This window comes from Haplochromis burtoni, unplaced genomic scaffold, assembly GCF_018398535.1.
Source record: "Haplochromis burtoni strain Fernald_Lab_line unplaced genomic scaffold, NCSU_Asbu1 Contig_233, whole genome shotgun sequence".
Lineage (NCBI taxonomy): Eukaryota > Metazoa > Chordata > Actinopteri > Cichliformes > Cichlidae > Haplochromis > Haplochromis burtoni.
The window spans coordinates 801,431-808,470 of NW_024582594.1; the positions used below are offsets into that span (position 1 = coordinate 801,431).

Below are 7,040 nucleotides of genomic sequence, written 5' to 3' on the forward strand. Positions count from 1 at the left end.
ACTTTCCCCTCCTCCTCTGTCAGCCGTTCTGGACAGCCCCGAGGAGATCAAACCTGTTTGTAATCCTGCTCTTCCTCTTCATGTCTGTGTGTTTACAACCTGACCACATTGCTACAGTACACTCCCTCACAGCTCTGTCTGTGCTTCACGTCTCTCTCTATTAAATCAGATGTAGGAAGGTGGGGAAGAAAAGGGATGCATTCATTGTCCTTGGCTGACAGATTTTCAGAAGGACGGTTGCACAGAGCTTGTTTTTCTGCACTGCACTGACAAGTGATAGGCAATTAATTTCCACAACCACTTCCCCCCATCTTCACTTGGTCATCAGAGAAATTTCCAGCCTGGGGTCTGAGTGAGCCGTGAAGTGTCTGCCGGATGGCTGTCGTCAGATGGTTGGTTCTACTTCTGGTTCACTCTTGGGAAGAATGCAGGCTGACTGGTAGGGAATGACGTTTCCTCTCGAGCAGTCTGAAGGCCTTGTTTCTCTTTTGTCCATGCTCGGGTTCTTTTCAAACACAGTAATTTGCGGAAGGGGACCCCAGCCACAGATCACAGGATCTGGATCTGTGGGGTTGGTGTGCAGGGGGAACGGCCTTTGGGGCGCAGTCGTGGAACTTCTTCAATGGAAACCACATGGCTTTAGATGGGCAACCTCTGGGTGGTCCAATCAGCATCAAGAGGACATTTACTGACACATATGTCTCTAGCAATTGACTTCAACCCTGTGAAACATTCGCTTTTTATTCGTCTTTTTTGAGATGTTTCAAAATGTGATTTAGTGGAAGACATTAGCAGTTAATTACATGATGCCATAAATGAATTGCAAGCAGGTTGCTTTGGGTTTCCCAAGGGCCTTTGTGGCTTCTTTGACAACTTAATCAAGCCAACTTTTATGGTACTTGAGATCTTCTGAAAAACAGAGTTGTAATAGCCAAAACAAAAATCGAATAAACACTAATAACATTTGAAATAAATCGATAAATCTTTTCAGACAATACAGAGTTGTTAACATCTCCCCAGGCCTCAAGGTCAGAAAGAAAACAGGACTCACAGAGTTCACCACATCTAACCCCAGTCACTAAAACGTTACTAATCTGCATCACAAGAACAGCAATCATCTCACTTCAGTGGCTTTCCGACCAAAAGCCCTCTCGGCCCGCAACAATCTGACATCATTGTCTGCAGACTCTCCAGAACTTTTGTGGTGTGTAATTCCAGAGCAATGGGAAAATCCCTTCCCTCCAACTCGGAAGTGAGCGTGAATAAGCAACATTTCACTGGGTCAGCTGGTTTCATGTGTAACTGACTATTTTTTCAGCAGAGACACACACTAAGATGCTTTAGAGCACAGAGGGAGGCTAATAGGAAATGTTAAGCTTGGATATTATAAAGCCTAAATGATATTGCATATTTATCTACAGGATTATTCTATTCTAAATGAAAGCATTAACAATGATACTGGGCAACTTTTGATAAAAATATCGATGACATTGTGAAGTTTTTTTGAAGCCGTCGCTGTGTTAATGCTCGAGTTCACAATCTGCAGTTGATCCCATTATCTCCATTTTAGTAACAAGTTGTTTGGATTGCAGTTGGCTTGGGGTTGCATGAAGGTTAAACAAGTAAATAGTGTTTTCCCCATGCCTTTAGCAGTGCTGATTATCATCTTAAATGGCATAATAGTACAGCAATCAGTTTGTAGTTTAGATCTTTGCCTGGATCCAGTTTCCCATTATGAGGCTGGGTCTGCTTCGGCCAAAATGCTTCAAAAGCTCATTCTAAATGGACAGACCAGGCCCCATAAAGAATAGTAGAAGGTGAAGGTTTGGCCACTCGGTTGGGCTGGATTAGAAATAGTGGCCTGGAGGAAAAAGTGATGTAACCTCTGTTTTACTTAAAGCCTGGCATTAATCTGAGTAGAGCCAACATTCTTAGCCTCTGACTTTGAATTCCCCTAAATGTGGTTCTGGTTACACAAGATTTTATACTTTCTCCTCAAGAAAAGAGCTGAGTCAAAATTAGTATGTAATAAAACCTACTATTTATCAAAAACAAAGAAAAAAAAAGAAACCGTTGTATCCACTGCTTTGTCCCACCATTGCTGACTGAAAAAGCCACACATGGAAAATTAACCAACAGTTGTACCCACAGTTAATTGGACCCACTTCATAATTTTCAAACAAGCAACTGTGCAGTTTAAAACAATGAATAGGAAATACTTTGTAGTTCTCCCAGTTTTACATCATCAAGTGTTCTTTAGAAATGAGATGCCAGCACTTTCCCAGACATTTCCACACAAAAAACCCAAAACTGTCCCGCTGCATCACGCTGTTGAGCCGTCATTTGTAAAACTGCTAAACTAAAGTGAACATTTTAAAGAGTCAACTATGCTGATAAATGTGCTTTTTGCCATGCTGACAACTTTCATTTAATTCTCAAGTTTGAAGAGTCAAACACAGGCACTACTGGGGGTCAGTCTGTCAAATGGCGTCCCACAGAGACTCTGCGATAGAGGGACTGGAGCTGGGCGAGGGAGGGGTAATGAGAGGGCAGATAAGGTTTGGTTCTCAAATGAACTGCTAAAAAATAAATCCTAATTATTGCCATCTTATGGACAGGACAATATTCCAAAGAAAAGCAATATTATTTGTGAACGGCTCTAGTTTCTGCAGGTTTTTGAATAACAAGCTAAAGAGATGATGTCCGTAATGGCTACCTGCAGTGCTTGGAAAAAACCAGAGTGCGCCCCCACCAAGCCCTCCATCTTTCACAGAGCTACAAACAGCTTCAGCTTCTCCTTTGGTCTGCCAGCAAAAAAAGAAAAAGAAATGAAAAAAATGAAAGAAAAATCCTCCCCGCAGTTTGAAATAAAAGGCCTGGATCAAACTAACACCGGGAGAGTTTTTCGTCCACTTTGCAACCTGCAGTTTCTGCATATTAGCCTCTTCTACTCTTGGTCCACATCCCGCAGTGAAATGAATACAAAATTGCATTAAAGTTAATGCTACATGACATTTCCCCCCTTCACAAAATTTGCCTTGCTTTTTGAAACGGTTCTTGTGGCTGTGGAAATTTTGTAAAAACCACCTGCAGGAGTGATTTACCAATTTGCTAAAGTGCACCTAAAGCAATCCGATAGCTCCATCCAACAACCTGAAACATCATGTTAACCGTGCTAATGGCAATGTTGAACATGGCATACATGGCAGTAAAAATAAATAATGCATTAATACTTTGTATTAATGGCAGAAAAGAATCACGACTCTAAAAGCATCAGACATGATGGAGACCCCCTACCTGGCAGCCCCTGTATCCACGACCCCCACTGTTTGTGTATTTTCGAACCATGGCGGCCCATTGACTGCCTCCCCCGGATTGCCAATTTCCCGCTGGTGGTCCAAGGTTTCGCCTGTCCTTTCTCAGCATTGTGCAACTGGAATCGGTGCGTCCTCCCCTGTTCACGCTGCGGTTGTAGCTCCACGATCTGATTGGACAGCGCTCAGCGAGACTTCATCAGCTGAACATCCCTGTCGTCATGACAACTTGCCAATATCCCAACAGGGGTGTGTTTGTGGAAGGGTGGGGTGCCGGGGCACGGCTGCTCTCTTGCCTCCGAACGCCTGGTACGCGACAGCGATTCATTTTACATCATCGTTACCTCACCGCCGCTCGCTTCCCCCTTCCCAGACCTAGCGGGTTAAGCTAATCTGTGTAGCATGCGATGTTGGAGAATGCATGGGCCACTGTGCTGCCACAGTCTGTGAGTCTACAACCAGCTGTCCCATCAGGGTTTCTCAGACCAATGTCTCGCACCACAGGATGCCAAATCAGCTTAAAACGATGAGTATAATCACTATTCTGTCACATGACATTGAGAAAATGGATGGCAAACCCAAAGTGAAGCTTCTAACTCTAACCAATGAAAAAGTTTGCTTTTCTTTTCAGTCTTAAGCCTGCTCCCCATATTATGATTTCCCATCCACACACAAAGGCAAAATTACAAAGGGAACTGAAGTTTAGACAGTTTTTTGGAAACCATGGAAACTTGACACAAACTTTTGAGAAAGACATTTTACTTTCTATTCTCAAATGGCCTTTATCCTTGTATCCCAATACTTGTCACCGACATCATTCCCATGAAAATTTGAGGCCAACTTATGCCAGACTAAAAAGACTATTGTACCACTTCATCGTTCTGCTAACTCAGCATACAGTTAAGTTCAAAGAAAGTGAAACAAATCTCAGAGAATCAGGCTGGAACAGAGCAAAAGACATCAACAAAAGACAGAAAGAAGAGAGAAAAGAGGGGGAAAGTGAGAGGAAAGTAAAAGCAAGGCATTATCTTGTTGTCAGCCATGCTACCAAGAGCACAAACAGATGAATGTTTGGCGGGTGAGACACCCGCTGTGCTGCTAGCCTGCTAGCCTGCGATTAGCACCAAGCAGACGAATGGTTCCCAGGGTTCTCTCCCAGTTACCTCCTGCCGAGCTGGAGACGATGACCTTGGCCGCTGCTGGAGTTCTCCTCCCCTGCTAGGAATGAATGGCGAGCCAGGACAGAGAGCCCTAGCCTCCGTTCGCTTTTGATTGCTAATCCCCCAAACATTGTACACCACCCGGCACCCTACCTGGCCTTCTAGCCAGAGGCTGCTTGGTGGTGGCCATTGAAAGCAGGTGATGAATGGGGCAGAGCTGCTGGAAGCCAGGCTCCCTGGGTAGCAGGGAAACTCTGTAGGCCCACAAATGTGTGTGGCTCTCATCTGTTTTTGTAGATTTCTGAAGATAAAAGGATGCCCCGGATCAGTCCTTGGTGTTTAAGTCTCGTTGAGTGGATAACATTTTGCCAACTTAGCCATATGATAAAGTATCAGGGTGCTGATGAAATGTAAACACAACTATTCACAACCCTTGTAAGGGTGGAGATACCAGTCCGTGCATGCAACACATTTGCTGCCACAAACTCATTAATGAAAAAACAAACAAACAAACAAACAAACAAACAAACAAACAAACAAACAAACAAACAAACAAACAAACAACAAAACCCTAAAAGCCAACAACTGGAAAAAACAATAGCTCCTCTGCTAACCAGAGGAGCTAGCGTACGTTGATCAAGTGTGGTTTGGGAGATTACGGAAACCTCTTAAAGAGATAGTATCCTTTTTTTTCCCTACCACCACCCAGCATGGGTTTGAGCCTGAATGCAAATCTATATCAGCATTTTAATGGCTCTCAGTCTTTTTATCAAGTCGCTAACAGAGCAATCTGAGCATTTCGGGAACCATTCCAGGATACAATCTATAGAAAATTTGAATGACATGCATAATAACGCAATAATTTTCCCATGGAAACTTTTCATAAATATTCCTCGGTACATAAGCTATGCATTGTATGGCATTCACCGTGACGAACAGAAGGCACCAATACAATAACACTTCTCCAATGCGGTAACACTCGATACTGCTAAATGCTAAATGTTGTTGCCCCAGTGACATGGAATCCCAAATACTGCTAAATGCATTTCGGCGGCAGCAACACAAAAAAAAGAGTAAAAAATAGAGCAATGGCACAAAGTGAAAAAATGAAAACACAAACCTTCTCATTGTAACGTCAGCAGCATGTTCACGAGAGACTGCTGGATGCCAGACTCTTAAGGGGACCGAAGCTGAATTCAATGCCTCTTGTCAGGGGAGCTTGATGTGATTATCGCCCCCTGCTAGGGCAGCGATAGTGAAGTTGTCTGGCGCTGGCAGGGACGCTCAAACAGCACTGCGGGATGCCCTCCTCGCTGTCCCACTCCAGGACCATCGCTCTGGACGCAACAGGGGGTGGGAAGCATGTGTACATGTGGATGTGTGCGTGCATGTGCGCATGTGTGAATGAACATTGTGTTGATATTATTGTTCTGCAGGTTTTCACTCTTGTTACTGCTGCCGTTTAGTAGCAAACAGGACTTCTGAGATGGGCTCCCATCACTGAGCTAAAAACTGCTGTTCAAGGTCAAGGTGCTGCCGACTGCCCACTTCTGGGCTTTTTTCTTTTATATATATATGCCTCAGCACACAAACCAATTTTAAGATATTCCCCAGCGTGTGTACATATTTGTGTTTGCCAGAGAGTGAATAAAAATCATTGTTCAGGCCGCCTAAGGATCATTTCCCTCCCCTTCTCTTCACCGAGGAGTCCGTCCCTCCCGGCTCATATCGACAGACACACTGCTGCTTATTGATCTATGAATTTGTACAATATGATAATAACAATACGTCTTTTTTCGTGGCGGTATTGTGATGTGTCTTAATTTTTTTCCTTGTCTGTTGCATTTGTCTTTATCAAGTATTGTACCAAAGGAGTTGGATACAACATAGAATGCATCTGAACAGCAAACTGGGCCAAAAAACTCTACAAACAATGTGAGTTTTTGTTGCGCTACAACATATATGTTTGCACAGTTCTAGGCTTGAAGGCATACATGAATTACAATAGACTTGATTAGCAAAAAATGTAAAAAGAAAAAAAAAAGCATAAATAAAAGACGGAAAAGAAGGCCTCGGGATAATGAAAGTTTCTCCTAAGGATATGTTTATGCATGCAGAAAGGAACACGAGTACAACAGCAGGCATAAAAAGATGAAATCTTGCAGCACAAACATGCGACACAGCAACAAAGATGACAGGTTTGATGGGGTGATGCATATGTGATTTGACCACCCAGGCACGAGATCAAGACTGCACTGCCTTTTGGGTTATCAGGGCATTTCAGTAAATTTCCCCACATTGTACCACCCAGCCCCCCTTTGCTTTCTGTGCTGTCCCCCTGGAGGCAAAGGGGGTAAAATAAGACTTCAAAGCAACTCCAAAATAGTCCTGACACAAACTCATTTCCTCATGTTACATGAAGGGGGCTGGCAGACTCGCTAGACTGTTCTGACTCTGGTATGTCTCAGCCTCCTGCTCTGTGCTACCTCATAACAAGCAGCGGTGACAGAATGCCATTTTGACAGCGATTATGGATAGTCTGACATAGACTTAAAAGGAGCCAGAT

The 7,040-nt window shown here is 43.6% G+C and overlaps 1 protein-coding gene across 3 annotated transcripts in view; it reads right to left on the reverse strand.

Annotated features, from left to right (window-relative positions):
• The window catches only part of LOC102313022 (axin-2), an 85,950-nt gene extending 80,192 nt beyond the window's left edge, over positions 1 to 5,758 (reverse strand). For 2 of the 3 annotated variants that reach the window (XM_042226888.1, XM_014340804.2), the window contains exon 1: positions 3,298 to 3,461. The gene's annotated coding sequence lies outside the window, so the exon portion shown is untranslated. Of the gene's footprint in view, positions 1 to 3,297; positions 3,462 to 5,594 lie in introns of those variants that run through there. The other variant, XM_042226889.1, reaches the window with a different exon arrangement.
• Positions 5,759 to 7,040: the final 1,282 nt, after the last annotated feature.